The following is a 26,404-nucleotide window of genomic DNA, read 5'->3' on the forward strand; positions in this document are numbered from 1 at the left end:
ATCCGGTATTGTTTGCTTCACTGGGTGAGTTGTGAACTCTGCCTATTAAGCTAACGCTGTCTCCCTATCTCTCTCTTTTCCCTTTCTCTCTCTACTTACACGCTTAGAGCAAAAAACGACAAAAAACGAAGCACAGGGAATGTGCCTTGTGTAACCAGCCCCTCCCTGACTCATACCCCAAAAAACTTTGTGAGGACTGTTTTAAAGAAACAACACAGGGAGCAACAGTGTCCATTACGGACCTACGGGCCATTATTAGAGAAGAACTAAAAAATATGACCCAGGAAAAACCGCGTAGTTCTAAATCTAAGACACCGACACTTGTGTCAGACTCCGACAGTGACCAACCGATACTGTCAGATGCCTCCCTATCATCATGTCCAGCGTCATCATCCTCATCAGAGATTGAGGGACGCTCATGTTTTCCTTTGGACAGTGTGGACAACTTGGTAAAATCTATTCGAAATACCATGGGGTGTGAGGAGTCTAAGGGTGCGCAAACCGCGCAAGAGATAATGTTCGCGGGTTTGGCAGACAGAAAGAGGAGATGTTTTCCGGTTATACCAGCAGTGAAAACATTAATTAAAAGAGAGTGGGAGAAGCAAGATCAGAGAGGTTTTCTACCCTCAGCGTCAAAACGTAAATATCCGTTTAGTGACGAGGAGCTTCTTACTTGGACCAAAGTCCCTAAGGTCGACGCAGCTGTAGCCTCTACCTCCAAACAATCCACTTTACCTGTGGAGGATGCGGGACTATTGGTCGATCCTTTGGATCGTAAGGCTGAATCATCCCTTAAACGTTCCTGGGAAGCGGCTACAGGAATATTCAAACCTGCAGTAGCCAGCACTTGCGCGGCCCGGTCAATGATCATCTGGATTGATCAGTTAGACCAGCAAATTGAAAAGAAAAGCTCAAGGGAAAAACTAAGAGCAGCCATCCCTTTAATACGAGGAGCAGCGGCCTTTCTGGCAGACGCCTCCGCCGACTCACTCCGTTTAGCAGCAAGATCTGCGGGCCTTGTGAATAACGCAAGAAGAGCCCTATGGATGAAGAGTTGGAAAGGGGACGCGCAATCTAAATCTAAAATATGCGCAATCCCATGTGAGGGTGAGTACCTCTTTGGTAAAACCTTAGATGAGATACTCAAAAAGGCAAAGGACAGGAAGAAAGCTTTTCCTGAATCCTCTATTCCCTTTTACAGGAGAGCCTTTAAGAGGAGGCCGTTTGGCAAAAGGAGGCAAACGGATAGGTCTACAACATGGACCCCTAAGGACGACAAGCAGAGAGGTACCATGTTTAGAAGACCCAACCCCCCAAAAGACAAATACTGAGGACATACCAGTTGGGGGCAGACTTAAATTTTTCACCACCCAATGGGAGAAGATAACATCTAGCTCGTGGGTTTTAAATATCGTCCGAGATGGAATTAAATTAAAATTCTCTCGTGTGCCCCACGAGTCTTATATTATAACAACTCTCAGCTCGCCTATACAGCAACAGGCTTTAGAGCTTGAAATCCAAACCCTAATATCAAAACGGGTCCTAGTCCAAGTGCCGGTGGGACAGGAGGGTAGGGGATTCTATTCTCCCCTATTCCTAATCTCTAAGCCCGACGGTTCTTTCAGAACCATCATAAATCTTAAAAAACTCAATTCATTCATTGAAAATTATACATTTAAAATGGAGTCCATTAAGTCCACCATAAAACTCCTCTTCCCAAACTGTATGATGGGGGGCATTGATCTAAAGGATGCTTACTATCATCTCCCCATTCATAACAGATACCAAAAATTCCTCAGAGTGGCGGTAAAAATCAACAACGAGGTTCGTCACTTCCAGTATGCGGCCTTACCCTTCGGCCTCTCAACAGCGCCGAGGATCTTCACCAAGATAATGCTAGAGGTGATGGCATACCTACGCCAGAAGGAAACTTTGATTGTGCCCTATCTGGATGACTTTTTGGTAATAGGAAATTCAGTTACTCAATGTGCTGATCGTTTAGCTCACGCAATTTCCTCTCTACAGGACCTGGGCTGGATAATCAATACCGACAAATCCAGACTCACTCCACTTTCCCGTCAGGCGTTCTTGGGGTTCCAGTTAGACTCCATATCTCAAAAGTGTCTTCTGCCGCAGGTAAAGGTTCTACTGATCAGACACAAAGTCCTAGCTGCAATAAATAATCCGCGTATATCCCTAAGACAAGCTATGTCGTTATTAGGGTCCCTTATCTCTTGTATACCAGCAGTGAGATGGGCTCAACACCATACTCGTACACTACAACATCAAGTTTTACAAGAGGATAGACGGTTATTTGGGCGCCTAAATGCAAAAATAACCTTGTCTCAGGAGGTTTTAACTTCCTTAGAGTGGTGGCTAGACTCAAACCATTTGATGAGTGGGGTTCCATGGGTAATAACGCCATCTCATACCATAACCACTGACGCCAGTCCTCATGGATGGGGCGCTCATATGGGAAATGATTATTGCCAGGGGTCATGGAGCATGGAGGAAAGCGGCAGCTCCTCTAACTTTAAAGAACCGAATGCTGTAAAATACGCCTTATATCATTTCCTCCCACAGCTTCGGGGGAAAGACGTCAGAGTCCTATCCGACAACACCACCACAGTGGCGTATCTAAATCGGCAAGGAGGTACGCGATCAGAGACTCTGATGTCTTCTGCTACAGAAATCCTAAATCTAGCAGAAAGTCACCTAACATCCCTTACTGCGCTGCACATAAGAGGAGCAAGCAATCAGCAGGCGGACTTTTTAAGCCGACACACCCTGAGACAAGGAGAGTGGTGTCTAAACCAGCAAATATTTCTGGACATAATATCTCTTTGGGGCCGTCCTCAGATAGATCTTTTCGCCACAAGGAAAAACAGAAAAGTCCGGAGATTTGCTTCTCTATCTCCAGCGGATCACCCGGACATTCTGGACGCTCTCCAAGCCCCTTGGCAGTTCAGTCTGGCGTATGCATTTCCTCCGATCATATTGCTACCTCAAGTTATACGCAAAATCAGAGAAGAAGGGGCGAGAGTTGTACTGATAGCTCCATTCTGGCCCAAGAGACCATGGTTCTCATGGCTACGGACCATGTCGGTCTCAGATCCTTGGGTCCTCCCCTCAACGCCCAACCTTCTCTTCCAGGGTCCGTTTTTCCACCCTCAGGTGGACAATCTCCACCTGACGGCCTGGAACTTGAGAGGCAGATGCTAAGATCGAGAGGATTCTCGGGGGGTTTAATTGATACGCTTCTCCATAGTAGAAAACCCTCCACCACAAAAATCTATACAAGAGTATGGAGAAAAGTTTTTCAATTCCATACATCTACTAACACATCAGAGATTCCGATACATTCTATCCTGGAGTTTCTTCAAAAAGGGAGAGAACTAGGTCTAACTGTAAACACCTTAAAGGTTCATGTTTCAGCACTAGGAGCCCTCTATGGCCATAACATTGCGGGGGATAGATGGGTATCCAGATTTATTACGGCCTGCGAAAGAATGAATCCAGTTAACATACCTAGAATTCCACCCTGGGATTTAAATTTAGTCTTACAAGCCCTAACAGACTCTCCATTCGAGCCAATAGACTCAATACCAATTAAATGTCTATCACTAAAAACGGCCCTCTTGGTAGCACTGACTTCAGCTAGGAGAATCAGTGACATCCAAGCACTCTCTATAGATCCACCTTTTTTGTTAACCTTTCAGGATAAGTTAATTCTTAAACCAGACCCTTCCTACCTACCCAAAGTAGCGAAAAAATTCCACAGGTCACAAGAAATAATCTTGCCCACTTTCTTCAGTAATCCCTCCACTCCTGAAGAACAAAAATATCACACTCTAGACGTTAAAAGAGTAGTGTTAAAATACATTGAAAAGACCAGTAGCTGGCGACAGAGTAGGGCTCTGTTTATTTCCTTCCAGGGTGTCAAGAAGGGTCATGGAGTAACAAAAAGCACCTTATCCCGGTGGATCAGAGAGGCTATCAGACTGGCTTACTCCGCGAGGAAAGAAAACCCTCCGGAAGGCATAACGGCACACTCTACCAGAGCGATGGCATCCTCCTGGGCAGAGAGGGGAGACGTCCCGATTGAAACTATATGTAAGGCGGCAACGTGGTCAAATCCTTCTACATTTTATAACCACTATAGGCTAGACCTATCGTCAACTTCTGACCTAGACTTTGGCAGGACTGTCCTCAGCACGGTGGTCCCCTCCCTAGGTGATGGTCTCTGAAAGATCTCCAGTAGGGTGCTGTCGTGGCGAAGAGTAAAAAGCCGGATTACTCACCGGTAATGCTCTTTTAGTGAGTCCACGACAGCACCCTCTTACATCCCTCCCTATGTTAATATAATGCATATTATTTGAGTAAAATCCTTTTAATCATAAGCAAATAAGTTTAAAGAATGAAATAAATGATATTTGCCTAATATTGGCGGTCCTCCGGGTACTCTGAAATCAAAACTGAGGAGGAGAGGCGGACCGCCCCCTTTTATTTCTCAATAGGTTTCCTGTTCCTGCGGGGCGGATCCCTCTCTCCAGTAGGGTGCTGTCGTGGACTCACTAAAAGAGCATTACCGGTGAGTAATCCGGCTTATCTCTAATCCTCCAAGACCAGAAGAAGTGTACCCAAATCTGCTCTTCTCTGCAGGGCCACTCACATCGTTCACCATTTTGAGATGTGCTCTTCATACCTGTTTACTAAATCTAAAGCTAATGCACCAATCTGGCAGGCAGCCGTGAGCCACAATTCATGGGACCGCGAGGCACATGTGGCTCCCGAGCTACAGGTTGGAGACCCCTGAGCTAAGGTATCATGGAAACAAATGGGTTACTCTGTGCTGCCATGGAGAAAGCATGAAGGATGCCAATTTAAGGTGGTTTTATTTATGAACGCGTTTTGAAGTATATAAAGTCTTCACCAGGACAGCTATATGCTTTGAAACGCATTTACTAATAAAACCTTCTGAAACTGGATTAGCATCCTTCATGTTTTCTCCACGGCAGCGCAGAATAACCCATTTGTTTCTCCAGTTCTATAAATTTACCTCCTCGCGGGTCTCCAGCCTGAAACCTTATAAGTGGTTCTGCGCACACAACCCATGCAGGTCAGCGCAATCGTGCATATCCTTCTATATTGTTTCCCAGATAAGACCCTATTTGCGTCTCTCCAGTTTCTGTCTCAAGGAAAAAATTGGGCTTATCCCATAGACTATCACAGGTACAACTGTTATACGTGAAAATCATGGATAGCACTCCTATGCAAAAATCAGACATGGGAATGAGCCCTAAAGGAGCAGAAATGAGTGTGCCCTGAAAACGCAATTTATCATTTTGCAATTATATAACATTTATATACTCAACACCGTTATCGTGAATATTTAATAGTGAGCATATTCATAATTGCAGAGTATTAGAAGACTAATTATCACTCGTAGTATGCCAGCAATGCTGCCTACCTCCCGTTTTTTCACCTCCTCTTTCCCCTAGGACAGTGCTTTTTTTCATCTCTCTTGGTATAATAGTTATGCTTGCAAATTGGAAAAAAAAATCTGTGTTTTTTTTTTTTTCATTAAACTAAGGACCAGAAACAATTATTTGATAACCAACCTGCGGAAATTAGATAAAACCAATTGGCAGGCTTATAAATAGTATGAAATTATCCTTCAGAACAAACAGGAACATGACTAAATGATAGATGACTGTACCAGTCCATTATGCTTTGTTAGTCACTTCTGATTTATTGTTTCATGCACAAAACTTTTCATCAGCGCCTGAGAATTCTTTTGAAAGCCAGGTCAGCATTTCAGTCTGTTCTACAAAGCACTTGTTAAAATGGGCTAATATTGGGGGAGAAGGGTGAATTTACTGATAATGCATAAGCTTGTAAGCGTCAGTAACAAAATATTGATAGGGACTTGTAATGTGTCATGCTTTCTCTATTAAACGAATCACGAATCAAGCAATTCGGTGGCAGTTATTGCTGGATAGTAAAGGGTTGCCCAACTGTTTTATTTTCTTATTTAAATCCACTGCAAATGTAATAAAAAAAAATTATATAGACTGTACTCTTCTTGCTATTTCTTCCCTCGTCAGTCCGGATCTGACTCTCGGGTGATGCGTTATTTTTGCTTTCAGGGTTCCTGCACATGATCTCTGTAGCCAATCTGTTGCAGCATTGGTCAGGTGCAATTGTACTGGCATCATGCCTCCCGACGAAGAGTGATAATGCCATAAAGCAGCCCAAGAGCGCTACAACTCAGCTTGCTTTCTTGTGTTCACGAACGACCATCCAGCGTACAGAGCTTTGGAGTTCCGGCTTTGTGTGCGGTGTACTTTCCAGAGGCATGGCTCCAGACGGTCCGTGGGAGTGCCAAATATAAGACCCCTATGATCTAATATTGATAACCTATCCTAACATCTTATTTCAGGTGAAAGATGGCAAAAAATAATGAAAAAAAACCCACTTCTTTAGGGGCTGTACCTTGGAGAACTTTTCACCGGAAAGCTCCTTTTAATCATTTATCACCTCTCCAATGGATGAGTGATAACTTAAAGAGGTTATCCGGGCTTTCTGCATAATTTGTGTGTGTACCTAGGATGCAGAATGCTGACAGTTTGTAATATACCCCCTGTCAGCATTCTGTGGATGTGATGTGGGGACATGTGACGCTCTATCAACACTGTGAAAATGATGGGGACATGTGAAGCTTTTATTGACACTGGGATGTGATGTGAGGACATCTGATGCTCCGTCACTAGTGTTGAGCATTCCGATACCGCAAGTATCTGGTATCGGCCGATACTTGCGGTATCGGCATTCCGATACCGAGATCCGATACTTTTGTGGTATCGGGAATCGGAATCGGAAGTTTCCAGTGTATGGTTCCCAGGGTCTGAAGGAGAGGAAACTCTCCTTCAGGCCCTGGGATCCATATGAATGTGTAAAATAAAGAATTAAAATAAAAAATATTGATATACTCACCTGTCCGGAGGCCCCTGGACATCACCGCTGGTAACCGGCAGCCTTCTTTGCTTAAAATGAGCGCGTTCAGCACCTTCCATGATGTCACGGCTTCTGATTGGTCGCGTGCCGCTCATGTGACCGCCACGCGACCAATCACAAGCCGTGACGTCATCCCTCAGGTCCTAAATTCCCTTCTAGGAATTTAGGACCTGAGGGATGACGTCACGGCTTCTGATTGGTCGCGTGGCGGTCACATGAGTGGCACGCGACCAATCAGAAGCCGTGACGTCATGGAAGGTGCTGAACGCGCTCATTTTAAGCAAAGAAAGCTGCCGGTTCACAGCGGTAAGGTCCAGGCTGCGTCGGACAGGTGAGTATATCAATATTTTTTATTTTAATTCTTTATTTTACACATGAATATGGATCCCAGGGCCTGAAGGAGAGTTTCCTCTCCTTCAGACCCTGGGAACCATCAGGGATACCTTCCGATACTTGAGTCCCATTGACTTGTATTGGTATCGGGTATCGGATCAGATCCGATACTTTGCCGGTATCGGCCGATACTTTCCGATACCGATACTTTCAAGTATCGTACGGTATCGCTCAACACTATCCGTCACCACTGTGGATGTAATGTGAGGACATGTGACGCTCTGTAACCACTGTGGATGTGATGTGGGGACATGTGAGGCTCTATCACTACTGTGGATGTGATGTGGAGACATGTGATGCTCTATCACCACTGTGGATGTGATGTGGGGACATGTGACGCTCTATCACCACTGTGGATGTGATGTGAGGACATGTGACGCTCTATCACCACTGTGGATGTGATGTGGGGACATGTGACGGTCTATCACCACTGTGGATGTGATGTGGGAAAATGTTACATAGTTATTAAGGTTGATGGAAGACTTTAAGTCCATCTAGTTCAACCCATAGCCTAGCATGCCCTAACATGTTGATCCAGGGGAAGGCAAAAAAAACCCATGTGGTAAGAGTAAGCTCCATCATGGGGAAAAAAAATTCCTTCCCGACCCCACATACGGCAATCAGACTAGTTCCCTGGATCAACGCCTTATCAAGGAATCTAATATATATACCCTGTAATATTATACTTTTCCAGAAAGGTATCCAGTCCCCTCTTAAATTGAAGCAATGAGTCACTCATTACAACATCATACGGCAGAGAGTTCCATAGTCTCACTGCTCTTACAGTAAAGAATCCGCATCTGTTATTATGCTTAAACCTTTTTTCCTCCAGACGTAGAGGATGCCCCCTTGTCCCTGTCACCGGTCTATGATTAAAAAGATCAGCAGAAAGGTCTTTGTACTGTCCCCTCATATATTTATACATTAACATAAGATCACCCCTTAGTCTTTGTTTTTCCAAACTAAATAGCCCCAAGTGTAATAACCTATCTTGGTATTGCAGACCCCCCAGTCCTCTAATAACCTTGGTTGCTCTTCTCTGCACCCGCTCCAGTTCAGCTATGTCTTTCTTATACACCGGAGACCAGAACTGTGCACAGTATTCTAAGTGTGGTCGCACTAGTGACTTGTATAGAGGTAAAATTATGTTCTCCTCATGAGCATCTATGCCTCTTTTAATGCATCCCATTATTTTATTTGCCTTTGTAGCAGCTGCCTGACACTGGCCACTGAATATGAGTTTGTCATCCACCCATACACCCAGGTCTTTTTCATTGACTGTTTTGCCCAGAGTTTTAGAATTAAGCACATAGTTATACATCTTATTACTTCTACCCAAGTGCATGACCTTACATTTATCCCCATTAAAGCTCATTTGCCATTTATCATCCCAAGCTTCTAGTTTACATAAGTCAGCCTGTAATATAAAATTGTCCTCCCCTGTATTGATTACCCTGCAGAGTTTAGTGTCATCTGCAAATATTGAAATTCTACTCTGAATGCCCCCTACAAGGTCATTAATAAATGTTAAAAAGAATAGGGCCCAATACTGACCCCTGTGGTACCCCACTACTAACCGTGACCCAGTCCGAGTGTGCTCCATTAATAACCACCCTTTGTTTCCTATCCCTGAGCCAACTCTCAACCCACTTGCACATATTTTCCCCTATCCCCATTATTCTCATTTTATGTATCAACCTTTTGTGTGGCACCGTATCAAAAGCTTTTGAAAAGTCCATATACACTACATCTACTGGGTTCCCTTGGTCCAGACCGGAACTTACCTCTTCATAGAAGCTGATCAAATTAGTCTTGACATGATCGGTCCCTAGTAAACCCGTGCTGATACTGGGTCATGAGGTTATTCCTCTTCAGATACTCCAGTATAGCATCCCTTTAGAATGCCCTCCAGGATTTTACCCACAGTAGAGGTTAAACTTACTGGCCTATAATTTCGGAGTTCAGTTTTTGTCCCCTTTTTGAATATTGGCACCACATTTGCTATACGCCAGTCCTGTGGTACAGACCCTGTTATTATGGACTCTTTAAAGATTAAAAATAATGGTCTATCAATGATTGTACTTAATTCCTGCAGTACTCGGGGGTGTATCCCATCCGGGCCCGGAGATTTGTCAATTTTTGTGATTTTTAGACGCCGCCGTACTTCCTGCTGGGTTAAGCAGGTAACATTAAATTGAGAATTATTATCACTAGTCATATTGGCTGCCATGGGATCTTCTTTTGTAAATACTGATGAAAAAAAGTCATTTAGCATATTGGCTTTTTCCTCATCCTCATCCACCATTTCACCCAGACTATTTTTAAGGGGGCCAACACTATCATTTTTTAGTTTCTTACTATTTATGTAGTTAAAGAATATTTTGGGGTTATTTTTGCTCTCTCTAGCAATGAGTCTCTCTGTCTCAATCTTTGCTGCCTTGATTTGCTTTTTACATAATTTATTTTTTTGTATTTATTTAATGCCTCCTCACTACCTACTTCCTTTAATTCTCTAAATGCTTTCTTTTTGTCCCTTATTGCGCCCCTTACAGCTCGATTTAGCCATATTGGTTTCCTCCTATTTCTAGTATGTTTATTCCCATACGGTATATACTGTGCACAGGTCCTATCCAGGATGCTAATAAATGTCTCCCATTTTCTTTGTGTACTTTTATGTCTCAGGATATCGTCCCAGTTAATTGCACCAAGATCCTCTCTCATCCGTTGGAAATTTGCCCTCCTGAAGTTTAGTGTCCTTGTCACCCCTCTACTACACATCTTATTAAGGGACACATGAAAACTTATTATTTTGTGATCACTATTCCCCAAGTGACCCCCCCAACCCTTATATTTGATATGCGGTCTGGCCTGTTGGTTAATATTAGGTCTAGCAGTGCCCCCCTTCTTGTTGGGTCCTGAACCAGTTGTGAAAGATAATTGTCTCTCATAGTTGTCAAAATCCGATTACCTTTACTGGAACTGCAGGTTTCTGTTCCCCAATCTATTTCAGGGTAGTTGAAGTCCCCCATAATAATGACTTCTCCTTGAGTCGCAGCTTCATCTATTTGCTTTACAAGGATATTCTCCATTGCTTCCATTATTTTTGGAGACTTATAACAAACCCCTATCAGTAATTTATTATTTTTTCCCCCTCCCCTTATCTCCACCCACAGGGACTCTACATTTTCATTAGATTCACCTATATTATCACGCAGGATGGGTTTTAAGGTCGATTTTACAAACAGACACACCCCACCCCCTCGCTTATCTGTACGGTCATTTCTGAAAAGGCTATAGCCCTGCAAGTTAACAGCCCAGTCATGGCTCTCATCCAGCCATGTTTCAGATATCCCCACCATGTCATAATTATGTTCCAACAACATTAGTTCTAATTCGTCCATTTTGTTGGCGAGGCTTCTGGCATTAGTATACATGCACTTGATGTTCCTCTCTGTACCTCTATTCTTTCTTAAATTACTAACTGTTCTAACCCCACCCCCCATGCCTCCGCCACCCCCAACTTCCTTATTTGTGCCCAGGTCTCTATCTGCCCTATCTTCCCCTCCTATAAAATGAATACCCTCCCCCCCATTCCCTAGTTTAAACACTCCTCCAACCTTCTAACCATTTTCTCCCCCAGCACAGCTGCACCTTCCCCATTGAGGTGCAGCCCATCCCTAGCGTAGAGCCTGTAGCCAACTGAGAAGTCGGCCCAGTTCTGCAGGAACCCAAGCCCCTCCTTCCTACACCAATTCTTGAGCCACTTATTAACCTCCCTAATTTCCCGTTGCCTCTCTGGCGTGGCACGTGGTACAGGCAGTATTTCAGAAAATACCACGTTGGAGGTCCTTGCTTTGAGCTTGCAGCCTAATTCCCTGAAATCATCTTTAAGGACCTTCCACCTACCTCTAACTTTGTCATTTGTGCCAATGTGCACCATGACCGCTGGGTCCTCACCAGCCCCTCCCAATAACCTGTCAACCCGATCAGCGATGTGTCGGACTCGAGCGCCAGGTAGGCAGCACACCGTCCGACGATCCCTCTCTTTGTGACAGATTGCCCTATCTGTTCCTCTAATAATTGAGTCCCCCACTACCAGCACCTGTCTGGCCTGCCCTGCTCTCCTATTTCCCTCCTTACTGGAGCAGTCACTCCTCCGGCTTTCAGAGGAATGTGACACTCTATCACTACTATGGATGTGATGTGGAGACATATGAAGCTCTATCACCACTGTAGATGTGATGTGGGGACATGTGACGCTCTATCACCACTGTGGATGTGATGCGGGGACATGTGAAGTTCTATTATCACTGTGCATGTGATGTGGGGACATGTGAAGCTCTGTCACCACTGTGGATGTGATGTGGAGACGTGTGAAGCTCTATCACCACTGTGGATGTTATGTGGGGACATGTGACGCTCTGTCACTACTCTGGATGTGATGTGGGGACATGTGAAGCTCTATCACCACTGTGGATGTGATGTGGGGACATGTGACGCTCTATCACCACTGTGGATGTGATGTGAGGACATGTGACGCTCTGTCATCACTGTGAATGTGATGTGGGGACATGAGAAGCTCTATCACCACTGTGGATGTGATGTGGGGACATGTGACGCTCTATCACCACTGTGGATGTGATGGGACATGTGAAGCACTATCACCACTGTGGATGTGATGTGGGAACATGTGAAGCACTATCACCACTGTGGATGTGATGTGGGGACATGTGAAGCACTATCACCACTGGATGTGATGTGGAGACATGTGAAGCTCTATCACCATTTTAGATGTGATGTGGGGCCATGTGAAGCACTATCACCACTGTGGATGTGATGTGGGGATGTGTGAATCTCTATCACCACTGTAGATGTGATGTGGGGACAAGTGAAGCACTATCACCACTGTAGATGTGATGTGGGGACATGTGATGCTGTCACCTCTCTGGATGTGATGTGGGGACATGTGACGCTCTGTCACCACTGTTGATGTGACGTGGGGAAATGTGACGCTCTGTCATCACTGTGAATGTGATGTGGGGACATGAGAAGCTCTATCACCACTGTGGATGTGATGTGGAGACATGTGAAGCTCTCACCATTTTAGATGTGATGTGGGGACATGTGAAGCTCTATCACCACTGTAGATGTGATGTGGGGACATGAGAAGCTCTATCACCACTGTGGGTGTAATGTGGGGAAATGTGACGCTCTATCACCACTGTGGATGTGATGTGGGGACATTTGAAGCTCTATCACCACTGTAGATGTGATGTGGAGACATCTGAAGCTCTATCATCACTGTGGATGTGATGTGGGGACATGTGAAGCTCTGTCACCACTGTGGATGTGATGTGAAGACATGTGAAGCTCTATCACCATTTTAGATGTGATATGGGGACATGTGAAGCTCTATCCCCACTGTGGATGTGATGTGGAGACATGTGAAGCTCTATCACCACTCTGGATGTGATGTGGGGACATGTATATGTATAATGTCCTTGCTGCTTAGTTTCTGCCATTGCATCCTGCCTGGTGCTACAGTAAAGGCACATCTGACCTGTATCTAATATATAATTGCCTAGAATACTACTTCCTGCAATTTGTGCCAACTTCCGTGGCTTTGTCCGGAGCTATTGTCCGGAGCTATTGTCCGGAGCTATTGTCTGGAGCTATTGTCCGGAGCTAATGTCCGGAGATAAGTGACGTCACCAGTGTCCTACACCCAGGCAGAGCACAGTGGCCCCAAGCAGAGCACAGGGGCCCCAGGCAGAGCACAGGGGCCCCAGGCAGAGCACAGGGGCCCCAGGCAGAGCACAGGGGCCCCAGGCAGCATATGGGGCCCCAGGCAGAGCACAGGGGCCCCAGGCAGCATATGGGGCCCCAGGCAGAGCACAGTGGCCCCAGGCAGAGCACACACCAAATCGGAGGCCGAGGGGCCCCGCCACCCAAATCGGAGGCCGAGGGGCCCCGCCCACCAAATCGAAGGCCGAGCGGCCCCGCCCACCAAAGCAAAGGCCGAGGGGCCCGGCCCCGCCCACCAAATCGGAGGCCGAGGGTCCCCGCCCACCAAATCGGAGGCCGTGGGTCCCCGCCCACCAAATCGGAGGCCGAGAGTCCCCGCCCACCAAATCGGAGGCCGAGGGTCCCCGCCCACCAAATCGGAGGCCGAGAGTCCCCGCCCACCAAATCGGAGGCCGAGGGTCCCCGCCCACCAAATCGGAGGCCGAGGGGCCCCGCCCACCAAATCGAAGGCCGAGCGGCCCCGCCCACCAAAGCGAAAACCGAGGGGCCCGGCCCCGCCCACCAAAGCGGAGGCCGAGGGTCCCCGCCCACCAAATCGGAGGCCGAGGGTCCCCGCCCACCAAATCGGAGGCCGTGGGTCCCCGCCCACCAAATCGGAGGCCGAGGGTCCCCGCCCACCAAATCGGAGGCCGAGAGTCCCCGCCCACCAAATCGGAGGCCGAGGGTCCCCGCCCACCAAATCGGAGGCCGAGGGTCCCCGCCCACCAAATCGGAGGCCGTGGGTCCCCGCCCACCAAATCGGAGGCCGAGGGGCCCCGTCAACCAAATCGGAGGCCGAGGGGCCCCGCCAACCAAATCGGAGGCCGAGGAGCCCCGCCCACTAAATCGAAGGCCGAGCGGCCCCGCCCACCAAATCGGAGGCCGAGGGGCCCGGCCCCGCCCACCAAAGCAGAGGCCGAGGGGCCCCGCCCACCACATCGGAGGCCGAGGGTCCCCGCCCACCAAATCGGAGGCCGAGAGTCCCCGCCCACCAAATCGGAGGCCGAGGGGCCCCGCCAACCAAATCGGAGGCCGAGGGGCTTCGCCAACCAAATCGGAGGCCGAGGAGCCCCGCCCACCAAATCGAAGGCCGAGCGGCCCCGCCCACCAAATCGGAGGCCGAGGGTCCCCACCCACCAAATCGGAGGCCGAGGGTCCCCGCCCACCAAATCGGAGGCCGAGTTGCCCCGCCCACCAAATCGGAGGCCGAGGGGCCCCGCCCACCAAATCGGAGGCCGAGGGTCCCCGCCCACCAAATCGGAGGCCGAGGGTCCCCGCCCACCAAATCGGAGGCCGAGGGTCCCCGCCCACCAAATCGGAGGCCGAGGGTCCCCGCCCACCAAATCGGAGGCCGGTCCCCGCCCACCAAATCGGAGGCCGAGGGGCCCCACCAACCAAATCGGAGGCCGAGGAGCCCCGCTCACCAAAAGTAAGTGCGGCCCCAAAAGTAAGCGCGCCCCCGGGTGCAAAAGTAAGCGCGCCCCCGGGTGCAAAAGTAAGCGCGCCCCCGGGTGCAAAAGTAAGCGCGCCCCCGGGTGCAAAAAGTAAGTGCGCCCCCGGGTGCAAAAGTAAGCGTGCCCCCGGCCCCGGGTGCAAAAGTAAGCGCGCCCCCCAGTCCCGTGTGTGAAAAGTGCTGCTGTATAGCTGGTAGCGCTGTTCAAGCACCATGTATTTCCTTCAGGAAATGCCCATCTAATATATAATTGCCTAGAATACTACTTCCTGCAATTTGTGCCAACTTCCGTGGCTTTGTCCGGAGCTAATGTCCGGAGATAATGTCCGGAGCTAATGTCCGGAGCTAATGTCCGGAGATAAGTGACGTCACCAGTGTCCTACACCCAGGCAGAGCACAGGGGCCCCAGGCAGCATATGGGGCCCCAGGCAGAGCACAGTGGCCCCAGGCAGAGCACAGGGGCCCCAGGCAGCATATGGGGCCCCAGGCAGAGCACAGTGGTCCCAGGCAGAGCACAGAGGCCCCAGGCAGCCTATGGGGCCCCAGGCAGAGCACAGTGACCCCAGGCAGAGCACAGGGGCCCCAGGCAGCATATGGGGCCCCAGGCAGAGCACAGGGGCCCCAGGCAGCATATGGGGCCCCAGGCAGAGCACAGAGGCTCCAGGCAGAGCACAGGGGCCCCAGGCAGAACATGGGGCCCCAGGCAGAGCACAGGGGCCCCAGGCAGCATATGGGGCCTCAGGCAGAGCACAGGGGCCTCAGGCAGAGCACAGGGGCCCCAGGCAGCATATGGGGCCCCAGGCAGAGCACAGGGGCCCCAGGCAGCATATGGGGCCCCAGGCAGAGCACAGGGGCCCCAGGCAGAGCACAGGGGCCCCAGGCAGAGCACAGGGGCCCCAGGCGGGGCACAGGGGCCCCAGGCAGCATATGGGGCCCCAGGCAGAGCACAGGGGCCCCAGGCAGCATATGGGGCCCCAGGCAGAGCACAGTGGCCCCAGGCAGCATATGGGGCCCCAGGCAGAGCACAGTGGCCCCAGGCAGAGCACAGGGGCCCCAGGCAGCATATGGGGCCCCAGGCAGAGCACAGTGGTCCCAGGCAGAGCACAGGGGCCCCAGGCAGCTTATGGGGCCCCAGGCAGAACACAGTGGCCCCAGGCAGCATATGGGGCCCCAGGCAGAGCACAGTGGCCCCAGGCAGAGCACAGGGGCCCCAGGCAGCATATGGGGCCCCAGGCAGAGCACAGTGGTCCCAGGCAGAGCACAGGGGCCCCAGGCAGCTTATGGGGCCCCAGGCAGAGCACAGTGGCCCCAGGCAGAACATGGGGCCCCAGGCAGAGCACAGTGGCCCCAGGCAGAGCACAGGGGCCCCAGGCAGAACATGGGGCCCCAGGCAGAGCACAGGGGCCCCAGGCAGAGCACAGGGGCCCCAGGCAGCATATGGGGCCCCAGGCAGAGCACAGGGGCCCCAGGCAGCATATGGGGCCCCAGGCAGAGCACAGTGGCCCCAGGCAGAACATGGGGCCCCAGGCAGAGCACAGGGGCCCCAGGCAGCATATGGGGCCCCAGGCAGAGCACAGTGGTCCCAGGTAGAGCACAGGGGCCCCAGGCAGCCTATGGTGCCCCAGGCAGAGCACAGGGGCCCCAGGCAGCATATGGGGCCCCAGGCAGAGCACAGGGGCCCCAGGCAGCATATGGGGCCCCAGGCAGAGCACAGGGGCCCCAGGCAGCATATGGGGCCCCAGGCAGAGCACAGCGATATTTTGGACCACTGTGCGGTGTTTCAGACCCCCTGTGTGATGTCTGGGGCCCTGTTCTTAAGTATATTAAAGATTAAAGTAACGTATATTAAAGTATATTATAGATCAAATTTGACACGTTTATGAGCACCATTGAGTGATATACTCAAGAATGACATAATTTTTCAACATTTTATGGTTTCAAACTTTAAACACTCAGAGTTTTTTTTACTTCAACCAGAAAACCTTAACGGTTCATAAAAAACTTGACTGTTCAGGATATGATAAAAGTCATAGTATTCTGAATCTTTAACTTATAAAGATACCTTTACATGGGGTGATTATTGGTTCCAGAGAGGCTTTCGGCCGATAATCGTACACATGGCTGGTGACAGGACAATACAATATAAACGTTCAAAGGTAAACACTGATAACATTAAAATCTAATATATAATTGCCTAGAATACTACTTCCGGCAATTTGTGCCAACTTCCGTGGCTTTGTCCGGAGATAATGTCCGGAGATAAGTGACGTCACCAGCGTCCTACACCCGCTCAGGGTGGACAAAGATATATGCCTTCGTGGTGCGCGGCACTTTTCTGATTGGTTGCCGCCTGCCGCGAGCGACCAATCAGAAATGTGCCGTACTGTCAAGAATTGTTAAGAGCTGGTGAGTGCAGCCATTTTTTGTTCTTTCTTACTATTATTTATTAATTGTATTATTCTTACATTTGAATAAATAAAGTATATATGGATTCTAGACTCCCGATTCTTTAGAATCGGGCTGCCATCTAGTACTAAATATTATTGCTGTTGGCTTTGATCACAGGCTTATAGTTACCACATTAAACACATTGAGTCGCACAATTCCTAATATCCACTAGTTTTAGTGATACATGAAATACCTTTGTGACTGGGAAGCTGCTGAGCTATTGTTCTGTACGAGGCCTTTTATGTGAAATAATTGTTCGAACATTATAGCGGAGATCAATGAAATGCGAGATGTTGCACGTAGCTGTTCTGCAATTCAGTCTATTGTTTCTCTGATGTTACTTCTTGTATTTGTCTAAGGGCAAATTTGTGGTGCTGTTAAAAATTAGACCATTCTCTCTTTTAAAAAGATACCTTTTCGAACAGAACACTTTAGCCCCTTTGCCTTCAATATTTCTCCAAAGCCGTTCTACATGTAGCTGCTAATGAGGCCAGCACTTTCTACATGGTATGGCTATATCCCATACGAGCGAAGATTGCCGAGTATCGGGAACAACCTCATGGCTCATTCACACATCAGTGATTTTTCTTGTACGCAGAAAACATACTGGTTTTTATAATTGCATTGGATCTGATTTTCATCAGTGTTTGGTCAGTGTCAGTTTTTACCATCAGGGTTTCATTAGTTTTTCTCTTCTGTAAAAAAAATAAAGGATGGAGGTTTCTCAATCTTCTCCTGAAAAACTTACTGAACACTGATGGTGGCATTTAAGTACTGTCCTTTTGTTTTGTTTTTTTTCTTCACAGACCCATAGACTTGCATTGGTGAGTTTGATTCATGACTCTGGTCAAAATCAGACATGTTTCTGCTTTCTGGTGCGGACCATTCAGTCCTCGAAAATGCAAGGACATGTCCACAGCTCATTTGATTGTAATAGGTACAAGTTTTATCTATGAAAAACATGGATAGAACCAGGGCTGTGGAGTATCTAAGCCAAACCACCGACTCCTCAATTTCCCTGACCTCCGACTCCAAGATTCGGACTCCACAGCACTGCTTTAATACTGAGCATGTACCGTTCATTACGTGCAGCACAGATTCATCTCAAGCAAAAGCCGAGATCAGTGATGGCGAACCATTTAAAGACCGAGTGCCCAAACTGCAATTCAAAACTCACTTGTTTATCACAAAATGCCACCACGGCAATTTAACTTGAATACTGAGGTTTTAGATTAGAAAAACAACTTGTACATTAGCGCGCTATAGAGTCTATAGCAAAGAGCTTGTAAGCGCTGCACTCCAAGCCTAAGATACTAGCCACTGATTGCAGTGGAGGTCTGTTCTTGAGAATGGAGAGGATTTTACATCAAAAGTAAAATTGCAAAGTTGTTTGTTATTTCAACCACTTTGCAATTGTAACCCTTTACCATGATGAGAATAGCCCTTTAAGCCAGAGATGTCAAACTCAAGTACACAGAGGGCCAAAGTTAAAAGCTTGCACAAAGTCGCAGGCCAACCTTGATATTTGTTAAAAAAAAAAAAAAATGTCTACAATTGAGAAACGTTTTCCTTATCAAATAAAACGATTAACTTTTGGAATTATAGTGGAATAATATAATATGTTATATAACAGCAGTAAAAAGCATATGGACCAATGGCGTAATTTTAATATGGAATAATAAAGGATAAAAAACCTTGAATAAAACAGATAAAGTATGATGCAAACAAAAGTGCTCCCAAACACAATATGATAGCCCCCACAGTGAATTCCTACACGCACAGTATGATGACCCTATGTAGCCCCCTCACTTAATTCCCCCAACAAAGAATGGTGCCCCCATCACAGTGTGATTCTCCAACTATAATCCTCACACAGCTCTCCATACTGTATAATGGGCACAAAAAGTCCTCCATTCACTGTACAATGGCTCCACATAGTACTCCATAGAGTATTATGGGCCCACATAGTCCTGCCTAAAGTGTAATGGGCCCCACATAGTGCTCCATACAGTATAATGGGGCCCTTCATTGCCTTCCATTCAGTATAATAACCACACATGGTTATCCATACTGTATAAAGTCACCACATGAAGCTCCATACTGTATAATGGTCACACATGATGCTCCATTCTGTATAGTGGTCCCGCATGATGCTCCATACTGTATAATAGTCACACATGGTGCTCCATTCTGTATAGTGGTCCCACATAGTGCTCCATACTGTATAATCGCCCCACATGATGCTCCATATTGTATAATGGCCCCACTTGATGCTCCATACTGTGTAATGGCCTCACATTTATAAAAACAAATACTCACCCCTGCCTGTTCCAACGCTGATCTGGTTTCTTCACATATCGTAGTCCTTCCTGGTGACATGCATACCATCTCCTCAGCAATAGCGGCACCACTCTCCTCAGCTCGTGCTCAGACTGATGTAACGGAACGCGTGCAGAGGAGAGTGGCCACTGCACTAGTGAGGAAGTTGATGGCAAGCGGGCTGAGGAGAGTGGTGGCGGCGCTAGTGCTGAGGAGATGGCTCGTGTGCCCATCGGGAGGGCTCTGCATGCCCCCTCTGGCACTCTTGCCATAGGTTTGCCACCACTGGTCTAGATCCTTAGATGAGGAATAGAACAGATCTTCATAGGACATTTTATAACTTCCCTAAATTCTTATGAAAACATTTAGAGCACATCCTGCATTGTACTACTGTACCCAATGTATTAGATATTTTAGGAGTCAGTTGGTCCATTTTATACCGACTCCATCATAATGGACACCGACTCCACAGCCCTGGATAGAATTGTACCGGAAAAACTGACATCCGAATGAGCCCTTAGACTCAACTTATCACTGAGACCATAACAAAATTTCATAATTGTGTTAAAAAATACTGCATTTATCACTAACAAATTGAATCATCCTAATTGTGATGTGTCTAAAGTCTCCTTATAGTAATATCTCATCATTATGAATACTTGCATGTATTTACATATATTTTATTACTATTAACTACTAGCTAGAATGTCACCTACTTTATTTTACTTGATTGTCATCCTTTTGTGCTTTTGTAGTTAAAAACAATAATATAATAAAAAAGTGTATCTATTCAGTGTTTAGGCTTTTTAGTGGAAAGGAATGTTTTATTAAGCGTGGCCTTCTTCCCATAGGCTTCTGTATTATATTACATATGTTTTCAGCAGTTTATTTATTTTAGTCGTTAGGTTGTAGGAAGGTACAATGGGAACTTGTTAGACTACATTCCCACAATGAGCTTTGGTGCTTTTTTGACATTGTGTATTTTTGGTGTATTAAAAACGCAGCGTCTTACAGTTTCAGCAAAGTGGATGGGATTTATAGAAATCTCATGCCCTCTGTGCTTTTCTTTTACAGAGCGTGAACTGACCTGCGGCTCGTGTTTCAAATCTGCAATGTGTCAGTTTCTCTTGCAGGTACATTGAGTTTTTTGTGTGTACTTTTCCCATAGATTTGCATTAGATGCAGAAAATATTATTCAAACACCAAAAAAAATTGAGTAAGGTCCGTTTAAAAATTGTTTCAAGGTTTTATTAAAAAAAAACATAAAAACAGGTATATAAATATTTACTCTCTCTCTATATATATACACTCACCGGCCACTTTATTAGGTACACCATGCTAGTAACGGGTTGGACCCCCTTTTGCCTTCAGAACTGCCTCAATTCTTCGTGGCATAGATTCAACAAGGTGCTGGAAGCATTCCTCAGAGATTTTGGTCCATATTGACATGATGGCATCACACAGTTGCCGCAGATTTGTCGGCTGCACATCCCAAAGATGCTCCATACAAGGCAGGATGGATCCATGCTTTCATGTTGTTTACGCCAAATTCTGACCCTACCATCCGAATGTCGCAGCAGAAATCGAGACTCATCAGACCAAGCAACGTTTTTCCAATTTTCTACTGTCCAATTTCGATGAGCTTGTACAAATTGTAGCCTCAGTTTCCTGTTCTTAGCTGAAAGGAGTGGTACCCGGTGTGGTCTTCTGCTGCTGTAGCCCATCTGCCTCAAAGTTCGACGCACTGTGCGTTCAGAGATGCTCTTAGGCCTACCTTGGTTGTAACGGGTGGCGATTTGAGTCACTGTTGCCTTTCTATCAGCTCGAACCAGTCTGCCCATTCTCCTCTGACCTCTGGCATCAACAAGGCATTTCCGCCCACAGAACTGCCGCTCACTGGATTTTTTTTCTTTTTCGGACCATTCTCTGTAAACCCTAGAGATGGTTGTGCGTGAAAATCCCAGTAGATCAGCAGTTTCTGAAATACTCAGACCAGCCCTTCTGGCACCAACAACCATGCCACGTTCAAAGGCGCTCAAATCACCTTTCTTCCCCATACTGATGCTCGGTTTGAACTGCAGGAGATTGTCTTGACCATGTCTACATGCCTAAATGCACTGAGTTGCCGCCATGTGATTGGCTGATTAGAAATTACGTGTTAACAAGAAGTTGGACAGGTGTACCTAATAAAGTGGCCGGTGAGTGTATATATACAGTATATATATACATACCTACATAAACAAGGAAACATGAAGGGCTCGTTGAGAACAGGTAAACTAACTCATCCAAGAACAAAGTTTGGTGTACACGGGAATTGAAGCATGAAAAATTACTGCACTAGTGCAAAATGCCAATGATAAAGTGCCAGTGTTTCATCATTTCATACAATCCCAATACAAGGCATGGTGTTATTGGTAAGAGTATAATTAGTCGAAATAAGTCATATTATCAAATAAGACTATTAGGCCGGGGTCACACTACAGCGTAATACGGACAAGTGATATGCGATAGAAAATCGCAGAGCACTCGGACCAGTATTCTTCTATGGGGCAGCTCATATCCCCGTTTTTTTCTTTCGTTGGATGCAATGCGCTAGTGTGACCCCGGCCTAATAGGGAGACAGGGCCCAGCCATTACATCTGTGCATGTATTGAGATTAAAGTCTACGAATTAATCCAAATTCTTACCCTTACACGCGTTTCACGATGGCTTCCCCTTGAGGAAGTTTATATCTGTTCTAGTATTATTGTTTTCAAAGATGCTCAAAATCTGCAGGAAAAAAAAATGCACATGTTTTTTTTTGTGGCGGAAATTCATAAAATAATGCTCATAATCTACACCTAAGTATTTGAATAGTATTGCCAAAGCCAAATGCCAGGAAGCATCAAAAGCAAAGCAGCTTTATTTAAAGCATGACACACCAAAAAGAGGCAAAAAACGCAAAGTCAAAAGCACAATAAAAAACACAAGTAACCTAATTCTAACATCCTGAGTGACACATATCTCCCTTCCAGTATTTTACCAGTGACCTTCTCATCTATATATATAATTGTCTAAGGTTCACTTCCGTCTGTTTGTCTGTAACAGAAATCCCGCGTTGCTGATTGGTCACTCCCAGCTGGCCGCGACCAATCAGCGATATTGGGGCGGGATTTAAACACCGTTTCACTTTTTACTATTGAAGCTGCCTATGCAGCATCAATAGTAAAAAGATATGTTAAAAATAATAAATTTTTTTTAAAAAAATCGTGATATTCTCACCTTCTGGCGTCCCCGACAGCTTTTCCCGCTCCTTGCGATGCTCCGGTCCCAGTAATGCTTTGCGGTAATGACTCCAGATGATGTAGCGGTTTCGAGAAACCGCCACATCATCACGAGTTATTGCCGCAAAGCATCACTGGGAACGGACCTGGAGGGAGCATCGCTAAAGGCTTGGGCTGGATCCGGGGGCCACCAGAAGGTGAGTATATAACTATTTTTTATTTTAATTATTTTTTTAACAGGGATATGGTGCCCACACTGCTATATACTACGTGACTGTGTTATATACTACTTGGGCTGTGCTATATACTACGTGGGCTGTGTTACATACTACGTGGGCTGTGTTATATACTACGTGGGCTGTGTTGTATACTACGTGGGCTGTGTTATATACTGCGTGGGCTGTGTTATATACTGCGTGGGCTGTGTTACATACTACGTGGGCTGTGCTATATACTACATGGGCTGTGCTATATACTACGTGGGCTGTGCTACATACTACTTGGGCTGTGTTATATACTACATGGGCTGTGCTATATACTGCATGGACTGTGCTATATACTGCATGGACTGTGCTATATACTGCATGGGCTGTGCTATATACTAGTTGGGCTGTGTTATATACTACGTGGGCTGTGTTATATACTACGTGGCTGTGCAATATACTGTGTGGCTGTGGTATATACTACGTGGCTGTGCAATATACTATGGCTGTGTTATACACTACGTGGGCTGTGTTATATACTACATGGACTGTGCTACGTGGCTGTGCAATATACTACGTGGCTGTGCTATATACTGCGTGGGCTGTGCTATATGCTACGTGATCTTTGCTATATACTACGTGGGCTGTGTTGTATACTATGTGGCTGTGTAATATACTATGTGGCTGTGCAATATACTACGTGGGCTGTGATATACTGCGTGGCTGCTATATACTATGTGGCTGTTATATACTATGTGGCTGTGTTATACGCTACGAGAGCTGTTAAATATACTACGTGGCTGTGTTATATGGTACGTGGGCTGTTTATACTACATGGCTGTGTTATATGCTACGTGGCTGTGTTATATGCTACGTGGGCTGTGTTGTATACTACGTGGGCTGTGTTATATACTGCGTGGGCTGTGTTACATACTGCGTGGGCTGTGCTATATACTACATGGGCTGTGCTATATACTACGTGGGCTGTGTTACATACTACTTGGGCTGTGTTATATACTACATGGGCTGTGCTATATAATACATGGGCTGTGCTATATACTGCATGGGCTGTGCTATATACTACGTGAGCTGTGCTATATACTACGTGGGCTGTGTTATATACTACGTGGGCTGTGTTATATACTACATGGACTGTGCTACATACTTCGTGGCTGTGCAATATACTACGTGGCTGTGCTATATACTACGTGGGCTGTGTTATATACTACGTGGGCTGTGCTATATACTGCGTGGGCTGTGCTATATGCTACGTGCTCTTTGCTATATACTACGTGGGCTGTGTTGTATACTATGTGGCTGTGTAATATACTATGTGGCTGTGCAATATACTACGTGGGCCGTGCTATATACTGCATGGCTGCTATATACTATGTGGCTGTTATATACTACGTGGCTGTGTTATACGCTACGAGGGCTGTTAAATATACTACGTGGCTGTGTTATATGCTACGTGGCTGTGTTATATGCTACGTGGCTGTGCTATATGCTACGCGAGCTGTGTTATATGCTGCATGGGCTGTGCTATATGCTGCGTGGGCTGTGTTATATACTACGTGGGCTGTGTTATATGCTACGTGGCTGTGCTATATTTCTCTGCTGTATCTGTGCATCATGAATAGTGGTATGTGTTAAAGGGGGGCCACTGAGACTCTTTCGCCCGGGGCCATCAAAAACGTGGAGCCGGCCCTGGCTTCACTGATTGGTCACGCCCGGCCGGGCGCAACTAATCAGCGACAGGCGCAGTCCGGCCACGAATTGGAGCAGGATTTGAACCACGCTTCGCTGCTTGGTCGCGGCCGGCCGACTCCTGTGTATTCATTGCATTATTATTATCTTCATAAATAAACTACATACATATTCTAGAATACCCGATAAAAGCGATCTGAATAAACGATCTGAATAAAATTGTGCGCGTTTTGCAGTCAACATTAATTACACACATCCAAAAATAGTTACTCCTCTTCTTTCGGCTAAAACAAAGTGATTATCGCCTTGCCGACATAAGACATACAGTTACATCATATGCTTGCTCCTTGACATTGATGTGGACTCTGGAACTGAGCCTGCATCTTTCCTGGAAAATGATGGCTGTAATATTCAGCCATTATCTGCCTCTCACAGCCGGACGAGTAGTGGCTTCATGCGTGGCTGTTAACCTGTTAAATGCTACTGTCAGCCATCTCTGACAGCAGAATTTACAACACCTTGGAAAGGGGGCGCAATATTCCATGCGCCCATTGGTGCCACTGGACGCGATCACGGTACACTGATGAGTTGATTTGACTACCGGAGGGTCTACACTGTGTGCAGATTTATTAGGCAAGTTGTATTTTGATCACATGATACTTTTTATACATGTTGTCCTACTCCAAGCTGTTCAGGCTTGAGAGCCAACTACCAATTAAGTAAATCAGGTGATGTGCATCTCTGTAATGAGGAGGGGTGTTGTCTAATGACATCAAAACCCTATATAAGGTGTGCTAAAGTATTAGGCAACTTCCTTTCCTTTGGCAAAATGGGTCAGAAGAGAGATTTGACGGGCTCCGAAAAGTCCAAAATTGTGAGATGTCTTGCAGAGGGATGCAGCAGGCTTGAAATTGCCAAACTTTTGAAGCGTGATCACTGAACAATCATGGCAAATAGCCAACAGGGTCGCAAGAAGCGTGTTGGGCAAAAAAGGTGCAAAATAACTGCCCATGAATTGAGGAAAATCAAGCATGAAGCTGCCAAGATGCCATTTGCCACCAGTTTTGCCATATTTCAGAGCTGCAACGTTACTGGAGTAACAAAAAGCACAAAGTGTGCGATACTCAGGGACATGGCCAAGGTAAGGAAGGCTGAAAAACGACCACCTTTGAACAAGAGACATAATATAAAACGTCAAGGCTGGGCCAAGAAATATCTTAAGACTGACTTTTCAAAGGTTTTATGGACTGATGAAATGAGAGTGACTCTTGATGGGCCAGATGGATGGGCCAGAGGCTAGATCAGTAAAGGGCAGAGAGCTCCACTCCGACTCAGACGCCAGCAAGGTGGAGGTGGGGTACTGGTATGGGCTGGTATCATCAAAGATGAACTTGTGGGACCTTTTCGGGTTAAGGATGGAGTGAAGCTCAACTCCCAGACCTACTGCCAGTTTCTCGAAGACAACTTCTTCAAACAGTGGTACAGGAAGAAGTCGGTATCGTTCAAGAAAAACATGATTTTCATGCAGGACAATGCTCCATCACATGCCTCCAACTACTCCACAGCGTGGCTGGCCAGTAAAGGTCTCAAAGAAGAAGAAATAATGACATGGCCCCCTTGTTGACCTGATGTGAACCCCATAGAGAACCTGTGGTCCCTCATAAAATGTGAGATCTACAGGGAGGGAAAACAGTACACCTCTCGGAACAGTGTCTGGGAGGCTGTGGTGGCTGCTGCAAGCAATGTTGATCGGAAACAGATCAAGCAACTGACAGAATCTATGGATGGAAGGCTGGTGAGTGTCATCATAAAGAAAG

General features: G+C 46.7%; 1 protein-coding gene across 2 annotated transcripts in view; it reads left to right on the forward strand.

The window, feature by feature from the left end:
* The window catches only part of ALCAM (activated leukocyte cell adhesion molecule), a 155,281-nt gene that overhangs the window by 56,359 nt on the left and 72,518 nt on the right, over positions 1-26,404 (forward strand). The gene's annotated exons all lie outside the window — the stretch shown is intronic.

Source organism: Ranitomeya variabilis, chromosome 3 (genome assembly GCF_051348905.1).
Source record: "Ranitomeya variabilis isolate aRanVar5 chromosome 3, aRanVar5.hap1, whole genome shotgun sequence".
Lineage (NCBI taxonomy): Eukaryota > Metazoa > Chordata > Amphibia > Anura > Dendrobatidae > Ranitomeya > Ranitomeya variabilis.